Below are 17961 nucleotides of genomic sequence, written 5' to 3' on the forward strand. Positions count from 1 at the left end.
AGGCTCTAGCCTCAGGCTTGTAATTCTCCTGGACCACTCTCTTCTCTCCAAATTGCCACTGGTCCACCCATCTGGGGTCTACACCCTCAGACTGACCAGCCCTTAGGGGTGAGGCTCTCCTCCCCCTACTTCTCCTCCTAGGGTTCCTCCATCTCCTACGCCTGGGGACACCCTCACACAACTCTCTCCCCAACCTGGAGTCGAAACCCACAGGCTGAACTGGTGACAGGGGCGAGTCCTCCCTCTCCCTGCACCCCCTCCCAGAGTTCCGCACCCTCCTACGCGGAGAAGTACCCCTGGGAGTCACTTCCGGGGGGACTCTGGTTACAGAGGTCCCTCCCACCAGGGCAGGCAACCCCTGTCCCTGGCCACCCAACCCAGGATCTGCGCCCTGTGGCTGAGCTGGTGACAGAGAAGAGACCTTCCTCCCTCTGCACCCCCTCCCAGAGTTCCGCACCCTCCCACTGGGAGTAGTACCCCTGGGAGTCAAATTGGTAGGGACCTGAATTACAGGTACCCCACCCTCCAGGTCAGGCAACCCCTTAACCTGGAACCCCAGTCCAGGATCTAAACCCTGTGACTGGTCAGACCCCCGAACCACTGGAGCTCCGATTATTGATGCTCTGGGTCCTCCTGACATGAGGGGATCCCTTCCTCTGGATGACACATCGGGACAGCCTAGTCTCCCAACCTGGGGTTCTCTTAAAGAACACTCCAGATCCGGTGACCACAGCTGGGGCACCTCGGGACACCCCCCCGTCTCTCTCCCTTCAGGATCACTCCCCTCAGCCTTCCCAGACGCTCTGGCACTTACCCAGAGGTCTGCCTCCCGTGCAAGTTCCCTGGGGTCTGAGAACCCGCACCGCAACAGATGGTGACGCAGTCTTGGGAAACAACTCCTCAGCATGTGCTCCCGGATAACGGCATGGCACAGCCCTTCCCAATCCTCCACTGCTCTCCTCCACCCAATCCTCCAGTACAGTCCAACACTCCTCCTCGAACTCTCCCCAGGACTGATGGAACAGCTTTCCCCTGCCCCTAAACACTAACCCGTCCTCCTCTTCCGGGGAATCAGGCACAGTCTCTTGGGCTTCGGGAGTGGGACTCCTTGCACTGGACCTACACTCGCTGCCACCACTGGATCCCACCCTCCACGGTGAATCCAGACTCCTGAAACCACTCTCAGGGGACAACCTACCCTCCTGAGCTGATCTCTCTCTGGTGAAGACCCTCTCCGCCTCCGCCATCCTCTCCTGGGCTAGGACGTTTTCAGTCTCTAGTCGCTGCTCTTCTACCCTCAGCTGCGCTAAGCCCTCGGCATGCCTGAGCTTTGCCAGCGCCAGCTGATACTCCCTCTCTTCCCTCCTATCTACCCACTCTTCTGGGGACAGGGAAAGGGATTGGGCAGTGGCCCCGGGGCTGGACCCAGTGCTGGACTCCCTATCTACAGTGTCCTCATCAGCTCCTGGCATCTCCGCCCTCTCAAATTCTTCCTCCTCCTCATCGGAGTAATTACCTCCCAGGGTTCTGGATGGGGAGCCCTCTCTCTGGTCTCTAACCCACTGACCCTTCAAAACCTCGGGAGGGTAGTCAGATAAGTCCCCACCAATCTCCAAGGGCTCTCCCCTCTTGAGGGCCTCATAGAGAAACAAATTCCTCCTAATGTTCCCTACTGGGGGTATCCCTCTCTCCAGGAGGAAGTCTATCACCTCCTGTTCGGTGTACTCCATCAGTTCCACTTCCTGGTAAATCAACCCCATCGTGGCGAGGTACACCCGGGACACACCCTCCCACTGGGACAAGGGGACAGTTCAGAACACTCCTCAGGAGGAAGCAATTTAGCAAACAATCTTCCAAACAATAATCCCCACCACAAGGCTCTACTTGTGGTGTAACCTGTGGCCGCTGTGGTACTGCGCAAACACAAGTCCTATCCCACCGCTTGCCACCAATGTAGGAAATGGGGGTTGCCCAAATCTCCAAGGGGGTAGCATGGCATCAAGCGGGCAGGCCAAACTTCGAGGACATGTGAAGCATTCACGCAATACCCACAGTCAACACACCAGGCACACCACAAAAGAGGCAGGACACCAGTTTGAGTTGGAAAAAGATACGTCGTTTAGTAGGGTTTCCAATCTGCAAGGCAAAAGAATGCAAAACAGTAGTGTCACACAAGACGCCCAATGGCGCCAGAGCCAAGTAAATAAAGGGGGGAAATTATGTACATAGGAAGTAGTCCATGCTGTAAGGGAAAAAGGATGGATTCAAAATGTCATTAGATCTGGAGCCCAATCTGGCGGGGCCAACTCAGACTCTCATCCTACAGGGAAGGCTGTAAATGCAAAAGTTCTACATTAGCATAGTTAACCATCATGCACATTAACACCAACCCAACCCCTGTTAGGGAAAGAAAACATTAGGGCATCACGGCATAACATGGGCAGGAACATCTGCAATAAATCAGCCTATCTGGCCCATCAATCTGGTACATAACAAGGGCCTGGAATAACATCAGGCCAACCCATTGACCAACCTAGGCGGAACATACATCGCCCAGCATAGATATCAGGTAGGAGCCCTCCTTATATATCAGGAACACCTGTAAGGAATTAGCTAGGCTCCCTCTACCAACAACCTTGGGGTATCAACATCGGGCAGAACGTTGGCATCACTATAATCATAAGACATCAGGGTGTACACCACAGCCAACTCTCTTCATGAACATTAGGCATACACATTATAGAGCATTGGCAGGTATTAAACCATACGCATGAGCCTAATCCTCCCCACTGGTGCATCATCTAATGAAGGCCCCCTAGGCATCTGTTCCCTCCCGGCTCATTCAAGCCAACCTATATGGGGGTGTGCCCTTAGGTCATAAACACACTGACACACTGGGTGCGGAATTCAGCGGAAGCAATGCCTTGCCACACTAACACAAATCCCAGGGCCTACACTAACTGGCATTCACCTGGACACCCCAGGCAGGGATTAACTAATGTCGTAGCCCAGTTCAGAGGCCTGGCAATCCTGCTGGTACTTCTCACGGGGGCCCTGGCGTAATTAGGGCCCACGAGCTCAATTACAATGTCTCCGGGGGGGGGGCGAGCACCGACCCTGTGCCCCGTTGCCCTCTCCACCCCCACACTGTGTATTGTGCCCACACTCACCGGCTGTCCAGGACCTCCTTTGCGGTGGGGGCAGGCACCGGCAATGTGCCTCGATGCCCCTGCTGCACAGTGCTTTCAATTGCAGGGCTTCCCTGACCAACCGGGAGCCCTGCGGGACCTGCAGCACCTTCTCGTGACCTCTGTGTCTCCCAGGCCCCTCTGATCTTGTGGGGACCCGGCTGCAAGGCAGAAGGGCCAGGCACCGACAATGTGCCTCGAGGCCCCCTGACGTGGCACACGCAAAGGGAACTTTTCTCCCCTCTGGGGGAATCACCCGACTCCTCCTCCTCACCGGAGGTCTGGGCGGCTCAATCGGGGCTCCTCAGGTCCTCACGGGAGCCTCACAGCTGCTCTCCTCCGGGCGCTTCAGGTCGGGAGGTGGGGCTGGCACCGACAGTGTGCCCCGGCCCCGCCTACCTCACCGGACCTTCTCCCTCGGGGCACAGACCGGCGGGGTGGCCTCCCGCTCCGGTCGCTTCACTCGGGGCTCCCTCGTTGGCACGGGGGCCCTGCAACCAAACTTCACCCGGGTCCCCCTCCGACCTCACGGGGACCCGGGGCTTCGAATCCCCTTCTCCTGGCCTTCCCAGCCGTCAGCCAATCGTTGCGCGGCCTTAAAAGGTCACGGCCGCGCAGGCCAATCCGTGCGCGGCGGGGGCGGGCCGATGACGCGGCCGGGCCCCCGTCACGTGATAGGGGATCTGCCGGCCTCAGGGCCTAGCGCGGCCCTTTCTTCACTTCGGCGGCCCTCTCCTCACACCGGGGGCCGCCGCAACGGTATTCACAACGGTGGGGGTCCCTGAAAGGCGGTGCCGGGCCGCGGTGGTGATTTTCACCAATTTACGACGGGCGATAGGCAGCGCCAACACTCCTCGGGCTGCGGCGGTGAAATCGACGTCAATAAGGGGTAGGCTCCCTTTTAATTAATTATCTTTCTGTCACTATTCTACACAGAGACCAGGGCGCTTTTCTCAGAGGACAGCTCCTCCCTCAGCCCACACAGTCCTCAGAACCAACAGCACTTCGGGGGCCACACCAATCACAGGGCACAGTCCCTTGGGGGCACCATCCTCCCCAGGCAGCTCCACAGGCAGCAACAGCCTTTAGACATCCAGCGCTTATGGGGCGATACGGCAGTTTACGCCAGTCAGCTGTCCACAGCCTTTCACCATAGGCATCTCACAGCCCAGCGCTTCCAGAGGGGCCACCGCTTCCTTGGGGGCATCAACCTCCCCAAAACAGCACTACTGCAGCACACCTCACCGGGGGGAGGGTGAACAGTCCCACAGTCCTCCTCAGGGGTACACTCCTCACCTCCTGGGCACTTCTTCACGCAGTGCTGGCGTGTTTCCCGGTCCATCCAACGTCAGTGACCGGGGAAGGGGCCCTCCCTTGTCAGGGGCCCATGGGGACAGCAGCGGGGGGGATTTATAAGGGTGCAGGGCCCAGCTCACAGGCCCATGTGGCGGTAGCACCTCACAGTAGATCCCCTCCCTTCTTGGTCCCAGCGCTGACTGACTCTCTGGTGACACTTCTCCCTATTTATACCCTCCTCCCTCACAGAGCCAGCACCTTCCGGAATGTTGGGGATAACTGGTTCACACTGGCTCAAGGGGAGGGGTAGAGCACCCTGGGTGCCAGGCTTCCCTCCAAAAGCTAGGGGTAGCTGGGTAATATTATCTAGTCCGCTGACCTATGTCAGTCCAGTGGCAAAACCCATGGCCATGGCATCCATTTTAAAAACACTACATTTCAGTCAGGTGCAGTTTTAAAATGGGGGATTTTACAAGTGCTCACATTATTTCATGTAATTACATTTTTCACAAGGGGTCTCACACCACTCATGGCCTATACAGGTTTAATCCCATGGGGGAGACAATCTAGATAATGGGGTCAAAAGCGAAAAATTTGGGGGGAAAAGGCCAAGTCCAACAACCACCAAATAGTATTTGGTGGTAAATAACGAATCAGTAATGGCCTGTGACAGTGTTTAAAGTGCCACCTACATCTGTATTTACCGATTCTGTAACTTTACCAATTCGGTATTTTACGAATCGGTAAATTTACAGAATCGGTCAAATTAAGGCCACCTACATGTCAAATCCCAAATACCGGTCGGTAACGTCCGAAATCGACCGTTACCGACTGGTATTTGGCGACCTACATCTGGCCCAAAGTCTCCAGCCACGAGGAATGCATCGAACAGGTGGAACAGCACACTTCTGCAGTTAAAGACAAAGGAGCAAGGGGTAGGAAAAAAATGGAAAAAGTCCTAGAGGTTATAAAAAACAAGAACGAGGACTTAGAGGCCAGATCCAGGCTTAACAATTTACGCATTATTGGAATCCCTGAATCCACTGCAATGTCTTGGGTTGAGGACTATGTTGAGGAGATGCTGAAGTCCATTTTTGGGAACTCCCTGCCAGCGGTCAGTATAGTGGAGAGGGCCCACAGGGCGCTCTGCCCTAGGCCCCCCCCCCCGGCAGATAATTGCTCGCTTGCTAAATTACCGCAACAGGGACACTGTGCTGCGAAAAACCAGAGAGCAAAAGAGAAATCAGGTTCCAAGGTAATGCTATATCCTTATATCCAGACTTTACCCTCGCAGTTCAGGTGGAAAGAAGAGAGTTTGCATCTATTAAAAGGATGCTATAGAAACAGGACATTAAGTATTTCCTCCTCTACCCAGCATAACTTTGTATTTTCCACGCTGGGAAAACCTCAAACTTCACAGACCCTAAATCAGCTGCCAAATTTGTGTGGAACCTTCGCTCCACTAAATCATCGTTGTGCCTGCAAAGAGTGGTGAGGGAAGAGGACCTTCTCAGTGAAAACGATTGAAGTCGATGAGTGGGCAGACACTGAGAACTCCTGCAAGTGAACTGAACTTATTGTACCTTGCCTTTCTATATTTGTAGTAGCTTGATTCTTACACTTTGCTCTACTTGAACTGCACTGCAATATATTGATTAATTATGTCTTCTGCACAGGAAGCCAGACTCCCTAGCTTCTACTTTGACCGGCCACCCAGCTCCCTCCGCTGGGAATTGCTGGGCTTCTAGCGGTTCCCCACAGGGATAATTCCTTTGCTGTTGCTCTTCACTAGCCTTAAGTGGACTTGTTGGGGGTGGGGGTTGCAACTTAGCTTAGTTGGGTGGCTGAAGTGGGAGGGGGTGAAGGTTTTTGGAGTATGTTGGCTCTTCAGGTGGTTCTTTCTCTTCTTTCTTCTCTCTGCTCCCTCCCTTCTCCCTCCCTTCCCTTGCTCCGCTGGCCTCCCCCACACACTGCCCCTTTGAGTAGTATGCCTGCTGTGGGAATGCAAGACTACTATGGCTGTCATGTGTGCTCCTGAGGTGAATGCGACCATGCTTAAAGCAATCACTTGGAATGTTCGTGGTTCAAAGGATAGACAGAAGGCAAGACTGGTGGCAGCCTATCTTAACCGTCAATGAGTGGACATCTGTTTCTTGCAAGAATTGCACTTGACTGAGAATAACAGCGCACATCTGCGAGCGGTGTGGATTGGGGAGAAACATATGGCATGCTAGAACTATGCTAGAGGAACAGCGATCCTCGTGAGGAAAGGGTTGCTGTGGCACACACGCAGGGCTCTTCACTACACACAGGGGCGCTATATAATGCTTACGCCTACCCTCGGTGGTCACCCCATTAGACTACTATCAGTTTACGGCGCTAAAGATCCAGACTTTTTTGGTGAGGTGTGGAGACTGGCTGACGCATTGGGACCAGATGCGATTCTCTGGGGAGGGGATTTTAACATTATCTTAGATCTGGACAGAGAACAATTGAGTAGTGCTTGGAGACCACATTCCAGGGCAGCGGCACAACTGAAAGTATTATGAAAGTGTATGGACTAGTTGACGTGTGATGCCACTGACAGGCATACAGCATGGAGGGCACTTGTGTTTCCTTGGCTGGACCCAGATGGTCCAGGATAGATTTCTGGCTGGACTCAAAAGATATTTTGGGTGACGTCTCCGAAGCCTCTCACCTGGCAAGAACCCTATCTGACCACCCTGTGGTACTGCTTAAGTTTTCCTTGCCGGGTGCCCCAGTAGGGCCTTCAGCTGGCGACTTCCCTCGGAGGCTCTGCGCGACCCAGTGTTCTGTGAGGAAATCCGAACTGCGACCATAGACTACTTCCTGCAGAAAAAGGCCATTGTGCAATCCTCTTCTACACTCTGAGAGGCATACAAATCTGTAATCAGAGGGGAGTGCATTGTGAAAGAAGTGGGGATTATGTGGTCACCTCAAGGTGACCTTCGGCGCCTCAAGGGCGACATACACAAGCTGGAAAAGGACATTTTGCAGACGCCAAAAATGAGGATTTAGGGACGATAAAGGACATGGTTGCAGAGTTTGAGGAAGCAGCTTTAAGAGATTTATCTGGGAAAAGAAACTCAAGCCAGGCAGTATGGAGAGGGAGACCGGGCGGGTAAAACACTTGCTGGCACCCCTTGCCAAAGCACTCCCTTGCCTCTTTTTGGGGAAGGATCCAGTATGTAGGCCTTGGAGTCTCAGAGACCCCTCTGAGAGAGTCCACTGCTTAAAGGGAGCATCCCGCAACAGAAATAGGGAAGTGATACCACTTCCCCTGGGATCACAGCTTACTGGACTTTGGACGTTGCTTTGACTCGTCTACCAGTTTGTGTCCCAGTCGCCCTTCCCCTCTCTTTCCATACAGTGTCCTTCACCGTCCCCTCCTCTTTCCCGCCTTCTTTACCTGTCTACTTCCCCAGCTCCTTCCCCCCTCCCCTGAATCTTTCCCCTTGCCTGCTTTTCACCTTACGTATTTGACCTTATTGTTTATCTTGACCTTACAAGTAACTATGTTGCCATGCTCTAATAACTGTGTAACCTTTGTAACGATGTAACCGGTAACTATGATCTGATGCTCATGTAAAGCGCTCTGATACCTACGGGTCTAGCCAGCGCTATATAAAAGCTTTAAAATAAATAAATAAAATAAATAGGTGTGCAGTCTAAATATCGAGTTGTTATTTTCGACTGGACATAATATCGACTCCAGAATATCGAGATGGCATTAATGTCGAGGTAAGTAATATCGATGTAGTTTTTTATCGATTTTCATGTATGTTAAAAAATATCGATTGAAAAAATATCGAGTAAGTAATATCGATAGTAAAAAATATCGTTATTTCTAGTAGTTTAAAAATATTGAAAGTCAAAATATCGGTTTTAAGAATATCGAAAGTTGTGTTATCGACAGTCATGATTAAATATATGTTATTTTTTTATTTATTTATATTGAAAATAAATTTATAAAAATTTAATAAATATAAAAATTAATTCAAATAGTATAATAATTTCTAGGAGCGGGTAGTGGGTTTTTAGGGGAATAGGGTGGGAAGTAATTTAATTATAATTAATTAAATATGTAAATGTATTAATTGGTAGTAATATTTAATTAATTGTTAATTAAATATGTTTTATTTATATAAAATGTAATTGCTAATTAATTTAATTTAATTGATTAATTGCTAATTATGCTAATTTAAATAATTTATGTCATGTAGCGGGTTGTGGGTTTTTAGGGGAATAGGGTGGGAAGTAATTTAATTATAATTAATTAAATATGTAAATTTATTAATTGGTAGTAATATTTAAATAATTGTTAATTAAATAATAGTTTTCAAATATATAAAATTTAATTGGTAATTAATTTAATTTAATTGATTAATTGCTAATTAAGCTAATTTAAATAATTTATGTCATGTAGCGGGTTGTGGGTTTATAGGGGAATAGGGTGGGAAGTAATTTAATTATAATTAATTAAATATGTAAATTTATTAATTGGTAGTAATATTTAAATAATTGTTAATTAAATAATAGTTTTCAAATATATAAAATTTAATTGGTAATTAATTTAATTTAATTGATTAATTGCTAATTATGCTAATTTAAATAATTTATGTCATGTAGCGGGTTGTGGGTTTATAGGGGAATAGTGTGGGAAGTAATTTAATTATAATTAATAAAATATGTAAATTTATGATTTGGTAGTAAGATTTAATTAATTGTTAATTAAATAATATTTTTTAATTATATATAATTTATTTTGTAAATAATTTAATTAAATTGATTAATTGGTAATTATGTTAATTTAAATAATTTATGTCATGTAGCGGGTTGTGGGTTTATAGGGGAATAGGGTGGGAAGTAATTTAATTATAATTCATTAAATATGTAAATTTATTAATTGTTAGTAATATTTAATTAATTGTTAATTAAAAAATATTTGTTGATTATTTAAAATTTCATTGGTAATTAATTTAATTTAATTGATTACTTGCTAATTATGTTACATTACATTTTTTATTTCCTGTAGCGGGTTGTGTGTTTATAGGGGAATAGAGTGGGAAGTAATTTAATATTAAAGAAGGAAATAATAATATTTATTAAAGGTATACAACGTTTACCACGCAACTTTTACAACCCACTACCATTACAACGAAACTTTTACAACGCAAATACCATTATAACGCATGTATTTACAACGAATGTTTTTACTACGCAGGTACTTTTACAACGCATACCATTACAACGTAAGTATTTGTAAGTATATAATTATATTTAAAATGTTATAGGTTTGGGTTTTTGGGTAAAGGGGTATTTTTAGGGTTCAGGGTCAGTTTTGGGTTTTTGGGTAAAGGGGTATTTTTAGGGTTCAGGGTCAGTTTTGAGTTTTTGGGTAAAGGGGTATTTTTAGGGTTCAGGGTCAGTTTTCAGTTTTTGGGTAAAGGGGTATTTTTAGGGTTCAGGGTCAGTTTTCAGTTTTTGGGTAAAGGGGTATTTTTAGGGTTCAGGGTCAGTTTTCAGTTTTTGGGTAAAGGGGTATTTTTAGGGTTCAGGGTCAGTTTTCAGTTTTTGGGTAAAGGGGTATTTTTAGTGTTCAGGGTCAGTTTTCAGTTTTTGGGTAATGGGGTATTTTTAGGGTTCAGGGTCAGTTTTCAGTTTTTGGGTAAAGGGGTATTTTTAGGGTTCAGGGTCAGTTTTCAGTTTTTGGGTAAAGGGGTATTTTTAGGGTTCAGGGTCAGTTTTCAGTTTTTGGGTAAAGGGGTATTTTTAGGGTTCAGGGTCAGTTCTCAGTTTTTGGGTAAAGGGGTATTTTTAGGGTTCAGGGTCAGTTTTCAGTTTTTGGGTAATGGGGTATCTTTAGGGGTCAGGGTCAGTTTTCAGTTTTTGGATAAAGGGGTATTTTTAGGGTTCAGGGTCAGTTTCTAGTTTTTGGGTAAAGGGGTATTTTTAGGGTTCAGGTTCAGTTGGGTAAAGAGGTATTTTTAGGGTTCAGGGTAAGTTTTCAGTTTTTGGGTAAAGGGGTATTTTTAGGGTTCAGGGTCAGTTTGGGGTTTTTGGGTACAGGGGTACAGGGGTACAGGGTAAAAATTACATTTATACTTGGTGGAGTTGGAATAGTAATTTGTATGGGTTCAGTGTCCAGCACCTTCCCTGATGTTATACTTGGTGGAGTGGGAATAGTAATTAGTATGGGTTCAGTGTCCAGCACCTTCCATGAGTTTACAATTGGTGAAGTGGGAATTGTAATTTGTATGGTTTTAATGTGTAGTATAGTTTTGTGAGTTTATAATTGGTGCAGTGGAAATAAGAAAACATTTTTAATACAAATAATTATTATTGGTAGGATACTATAATAAAGTTTTAAAATTACATAGAAAAATGTTGTATTAATTATAATTATTGTTATTGTAGTAGTTAAAAGATAAATACATTTTTAGAATTATTAAAATTTAAAATGCATTTTTAAATAGAATATTTCATATGTAATTAATATTCATATAGAATAATAAAGAAGGAAACATACACAGGGTTAAATGGAATAAATGAAAAACAGTTTATTAACATATAAAAAATAAATTGTAAGTAGAGATGTATTTTTTATTTCTATTGAAAATTGTAAGTAAACAGTTTTTATTATCCAACAAAATATATGAAGTGCATATATATGTTTTTAACAAATAAATGATATTTAAATAATTATATGTTTATTCACATATATTGTAATTTAATTAGTTAAAGAAACAAATTGGTAATATGTACTTTTCATTTAACAACAATTATTTTATTCACATAGACATTGAATATATTGTCATAGATAAATATGTATATTTGTTTTATAACAGTAACATTTTTGTTTTTTACAAAGTAATCATATATTTTTTACAAATTAATATTATGAATATTTAACATATTTATAATATTAATGTTTACATAGATAAACACACAAATACATTTTTATATACATACATAATGTTTAAACTAATATGAGCTATTTTTATAAACAACTTATTTGTAACAAGGTTATATATTCACATTTGTTTAACATATAGATTATTTTCAAAATGTATATATAAATAATAAAATATTATTTAAAGTAACAGATAACAGTTGAATAATTGTTTGAAAGTAATGAATATTTAAGAAATAATTTTCTACAATTTAAATAATTATTTACACTTAATATAATACTCAGTGTATTTTTTAAAAGTGTTGGAATATAGAAATTAAAGAGGTTTTTGCTGTATACAGGGACTACTTTTTAACCGCGTAATGTTATTTAGGCTTATTTGGTGCTTCAACAGATCGCGGTTGGATGCTGCTTCGCGTTAGAGAGGGTAAGTTTGTTTTTATTGTATTTTAGAAGTTAATGAAGTTAGTGTTAGTGTATGTGTGGTGTGTTTAAGTTTATGTACATAGGGTTATTAAGAGAAGATTGTGTTTTCGGTGTTAGGTAGAGTGTACGATATTTCATTTTTACCGCGTTTTAGTTGTAGGTGTGTGACGTGAGCTAATATGTTTAAATGTTACAAAGATAATATGTTTGGTGTATAAATATGTCTTTTTATATATGTATGGGTGTTTTTGTGTGGGTGGGTATGTATTTTATTTTTTCCAGGTTATCGTCGCGTTTTACTGTTTTTGAGGAGGTCCTTCTTTTTCGATCAGAGTTGTGTGACGAGTATTATATACTCTTATTTTTGCACACAAATATTTTGGTTTTCACGTTTTCCAGGAGCGTTTTTAAAAAAAAACTTACTATTTTCGGGTTTTCAATGGTATATCGTGTGTATTACATTGGAGAGGAGTCGCTATGGATTTGCTTGTATTTTTGCTTTTTTTTTGGGCTTCCATGGATTGTATGGGTTTTTGCTATGGTGTCGTATGGATTGCTTGGAATTGGATTACGTTTGAAGGTGCAACAGAAAGGTCAGTATTTACAAAACTTTTTATGGGTGGGTAAACTGTTTTAATTTTTGCTTTAGTTACGTTGTATGTAACATTTTGTAAATACATTATCTAAATACATTTTATATATGTTAATATTATGTATTTGATAATTTAATTGCAAATTGTTACATGTAAAAATTAAGGAATAAAAAAAAAAAATGCTTAATGTAACGTGTATAGTTATGTTATGTTTTAAAGAATAGTTTTTGCAATCATTGATAGATAGTCTAGTCCTTTGCTAGTTGGATAGAGGGTAACTTGACTTTGGAGTGTGTTATACATTTTTTTCCTTTCTTTGGTGAGTTTAGGTCCGATCAAAGTTACTGATTGCTCTATTCGGAGCTCCTGGTAACTCTGTTCTTTTTGTAAGGATTGTATTAATTTGTGAAGGGTAGGTGTTCCTCGGCCTGTAGTTGCTTGGAAGGCATTGTGCCATCCTTCAACTGCATTGTTTGTTTTTGCTTCCTTATTTAGTGTGCTAAGGTAGACATTCCACCAAGCTATTTGGTATTTTGGTTGTCTTCTATGGCCTGATCTGTGTAGCCTTCCTACCCATGTGTCTTCGAAGTAGTCAAGCATAGGGCTTAGTCTTTCTTCGTTTCTTTTATAGTAGGGGCTGTCTATTAACAAGTTATAGTGCTCAGTTACATCTGTCAGTGGAACATAGGCTAGGGCGATGAGTTTTTTTATTTGATAAGCAAAAGTGCTATCAGTGGCGTATTGGATACTCAAGGTAGATTGTTGTAGATGTCGCCAGATACATTGGTTAAAATGGTAATAGCAACCTTGTATTGCTGTGTGTGGGTATGTTTTAAGGATGCTGTTTATCATTGCTTTTTCAATGTCAATGATAATTTTTTGTGGAAAATAGTTGTTAGTATGTTGCTTGACTTCAGTTAGTATTTCTTGATAGGTAGCTTGCTGTTTGTTTGGTAGAAGGGCATAAAGGAATGGAATATTAGCATTTTGGAAATGACCATGGATAGTGTATAATTGATAAAAAGGTTTGGGGCATACAGAAAAAGTACCGTCCATCATCCTGTAGTGTAGCTCCTATTTTCCCAATAGGCTCTGCGCATTGGAATAGTACCTACAGCAGTAAAGGCCTAGGCCAGACGTTAACTAGGTCTACTACTGTCGATACTAGACTTAATTTTTGGGTTTGCCAGCTAAGCTCAGAGTTCGCTAGAAACTTTCTCGAATGTTCAAGGAAGGATTAACTCCCCTGATTAGACAAGAAGGGATTTAGTTTCTGACAACCATAGAACATGACAACTTTGCTCTCCCCTAATCAAGAGTCAATCTCAAGAGTCGTGTGAGCACAAGGCAATTATTTTACTCAGTCAGTACGTGCATTCTTAGTCTCATCAGAAATGTAGAGAAAAGGAAGAGACGGGCGTGTTCAATAAAAAGGTGTTATTTATTGATCAGTCTCTTTTCTCGTACAAGAGAAATGGATCGATATTATTGCAATACTTATAGTTAAGTAAAGTGCATACATTAAAAGCAATAGTATAAAATAATACTGTAAAAACATTGATATGGTTTCTGAGCCATATGATGTTTAAAATGATTAAAATATATTTACATACACATATACATTTGACTAAACGTACTCAACTGGTGTTTCTAAATACGCCTACCCCGTGTACCTGACCTAAGTCTAATGCGTGGGCGGGAATAGAAAGTTACAGTTTAAGTTAAGTTTGTTTTTGCCAAGTGAATAACTAAAGAAGTCTCTGTGAGGGGTTATTCAGTTCTGTACCTGGAAGTTAGGATGGATGAGGAATGGTATCTCTTTCTCTGCTCTCGATATTCCAGGCTGCCTGCGAGGGCTGCCCAGAAGCGCCGGTGCTGGGTCTCTCGGCTTGAGATAGCAGCGCGTCTCTCAGCGCGTCAGGAAGGCGGGGCTGCTGCCAGCGGGGTCTGCTTCTGCTCTCGGCTTCGGCAAGTATGGCTGCTCCGTCTTGTCACCACGCGTGTCTTTGCATAGGGCAAGGTCGGCAATATTTATACCTTAAAGGTGCCGAGATTGACGTAAGGATGGACATAGGTATGTCAATAAAGATGTCATACGACTTGCTCGTTAGCACATTCTTTTGCAAAAGTTCTCTGTGAAATCAAAACAATGGCCGCACGGATTATCCAGGTTGTCATAGGTTTGATTTGTTATGAGAACGTCGTATGCCTTATCAGGGGCTGGAGGAATGTCGCTTGTCTAATTAGATCTCAAGCGTTATGACCTAATCAGATAACACGTTCCTGTGCCGTAGTGTGACTGCGTCAGATAACGGTATCTGCATCATGGGGGTTTTCTTGCCTCATGGGCTGACTGTTAGTTAACTTGATAGTTAGTTTAACCAGAATAGGGTCAGGAATAGGGGGACTGATTCAGAACCTATAGAAATACACGACACCCACTCCACGCTAACTATGGTCATATCTACTAATCTATGCATAGTATAACATAGTACAACATACTATAGAGTATAGTGTATACCTTACCACCCCAAAATACATAAATGCATTTCGAAATTTTCAAATATACTGAAAAATTGCAGTCATATATATTGTATGCACTTAAGCTATGAATTAAATGCAAAAGTAAACACGCATTTTTATGCATTATTGCTTATTGGTATATGAGAAATACACATGAAATGGCTCTTAATATGGCTATACAGAAAGGAAGTTCGAGACCATTTCATCACATAATAAAATATTTGTGAACATACCAGCGGGCAGCTAAAGTCTATAAAGTCTATAAAGTATCTAAAAATAGAAATCTTAGTTCTCTAGGAATAGTTTCTTACTTTAAGCAGAAGATCAGTGTCCCGGGGAAAAAATATGTAGAAAAATATTTTAAGGGGCTCGCTGAAAAAAATTGCTGTCCGTGAACTGGAGTGAAATTGTTCATGTGACTTTATTTTTAAAGTTGAAGGCCGAATTCAGGGAACGCCGTGTGCGAGTTTACTCAAAAGTCTCTATTTCTGTTCCGGAGAGAACATCATATCATTCAGGCTTTCGAAAAAACTGTCAACAGCTTCATGGGAAAGTTCCACTAAGTCGGAAATAGGGGTAACCATGCATTCATGCGCATGATTGTCTCCATTGACATTCTGAATTGCATTGCTGACAGAAGGTCGTACCTGTTCGATGCTGCTTTCATCTTGAACTTCACTACTCTTCAATCGTAGTGGTGAAGATTCCAGGAATGCCGTCATCAGGATTGGCAGCCTTTGAGGGCAGCACAAAGCGTGAACCTTGGTAGGAACCAACAGTGTATCTGCATCCACTGGCGCATCCGATTGTAGCGTCAGACAGGTGTCTAACACGCATTCTTCTCCGCATAGCAGACACCTTAGTACAGGTAAAACACACCTTTGCCACATTGGTCGAAATGATAGAACCAAGTCATGTTCAGGTCTCTAAGCCGGGAGAGTCCCAGGATTTTTGATATCCGGTCCCGGTATCCAATGGCTAGGATCGTATCTTCCATTGTCGCGAGAGTTTGATCTGTGACATGGGTTGCCATAATGAAAAATAAGGACTAGGAATAGGATTCCTGCAATTAGTCCCAGGATCAGGGGAAGTCCGCCAAAAATCGAATGGACGAAATCTGGAAAAATACCCAGTATGGCTTTGAATGGTGTTAATGCCATCGAAAATACTGTCTTAAATACCTTTGAGACCCCAGTGGTATCAGAAATATTTAAGATTTCGCTTAGGATTTCCGCGAAATGTACGGGGGAATTAGTTGATAATAATGTATGTATCTCTGCAGTCGTCCTTGCGACTTGTAGATCATACGTTTCTTTTGATGACGTGAGCCTTGTAGGCGTCTGAAGAAGCACTGTTTTCATTCTGCTTAAAGTGTCTATTCGAATAGAAGTAATTTTCAAACTGGGCCATGCCCTTGCCTCCCTGTCTGGAAAGGAGCTGGGGAACAAAGAACGTCCACAGCACTTGACCTTCGCCGTTGTAGTTACTAGATAAGGAGTCCCGGGCATAAGACTGCAACATCTGCGGTCTACAATAAGAATGTAACTCCCATTATAGAGTCTTTGAAAGAATGGTTCTATTTCAGTTGCAGGTGCGCCTTGCTGGTGACATGAAAGGTTGTATGAATTCCCTTCACAGGCTCCGTGCAAACTAATACCGTTACACAGAAGCGTGCCGCTTAGTGACATAGCACAATTGTTGCCACTAAGAAACACTTTCTGTCCTTTATTACTGACACATGCATGTGAATAGGGCAGGTTCCAAGTTGTTTTAAGGTACCCCTTTCCCAATTTCTCGTACATGCCAGCCTGTATATATTTTTGGCAGTATTGAAACCTGAAGGTTGAGATTGGAATATTTATGATTCCGTGGATTATCCATTCACTGACAGGTCGTTCTGACATTGTCAACGGTAATCTTTCTAGTTTTTCAATGCTCAAGATTGTATAATCAGCACCCTTTTGCGCCATACCGATTTGTCTATCAGTAAGGTTAAAGATTTGGAATAGTGACGTTGTGTTGATTAAACGCCAAGGCACATAGCCTGAACGCAGATTTTGTAACGTCCAGCCAAGCTGTACAATAGAACGCAATTGTGACTGACCATGTTGTAATAACAGTAAGTCTTGCGATAATATATCGATTGCTGACGACACAATGCTGTCCAATGAAAAAATTCTGGAGGACAGAGTCATTAACCCATTGTCCACTACAGAAAGTGATTTTTCCAAATTGATACGGTCAATTTCCCGTATTCTTTCTGCTGTCTCAATTTGAGTAACCTTCCAGGCCTCATTGTATGCTGCATATACAGAGGCTGCTATGAAACGCTTTTGACGCTGTTTGCGTGGTCCCAGTATGAAATCACGCAAGTCAGCACCATCAGTAAGTAAAGTTAGGTGTTGCTTAATTTCAGGCAGTGTGGAAGTCTGTAGCCATTGAAGACATAATTTGCCCACACTGTAGGTTGTTATTATCCCTGGGTGATGTCTTTGGGGATATCTAGGGTCTGGCCTGGTCATTTTAAAACCCTGTGTTTTATTCAGGAATCTATCTTGACAGTTATTTGTATCTGTGGGCCAGATCAACCATTGTTTCCAATCAGGATGTGTTCTGTTTTGGTTAAGTATATGGTTTACGTCTATTTCTTTATCTGTATCAGAGTTATTGCTAAACATTGTTGGCTTTGGAATAGACGGGTTATTTAAATCTTTGATTTTGGCTAAGCCAAGACAGGTGGTTTGTTGAACGGTGTCATTTAAAAATATCATTTGTTCTGGGATCATGCAGGCTCTAAACAAAGCTTCTAAACCCTGTACTTGCCATTCTTTTGTACCCCAAACACTTTTTAAATCAACATTTTTGTCCCAATAATCAAATCCAAAAGTATTCATTTTTTCAAAGAATGAATCTGAATATATCAATTTTGTGTTGGTTATCATGGTTTTCATCCCTGTCTTGTTTGACAATTTAAAATAGAAAGTTTCAGCATTAGTTATGT

This window comes from Lissotriton helveticus, chromosome 4_2 (assembly GCF_964261635.1).
Source record: "Lissotriton helveticus chromosome 4_2, aLisHel1.1, whole genome shotgun sequence".
NCBI classification, from domain to species: domain Eukaryota; kingdom Metazoa; phylum Chordata; class Amphibia; order Caudata; family Salamandridae; genus Lissotriton; species Lissotriton helveticus.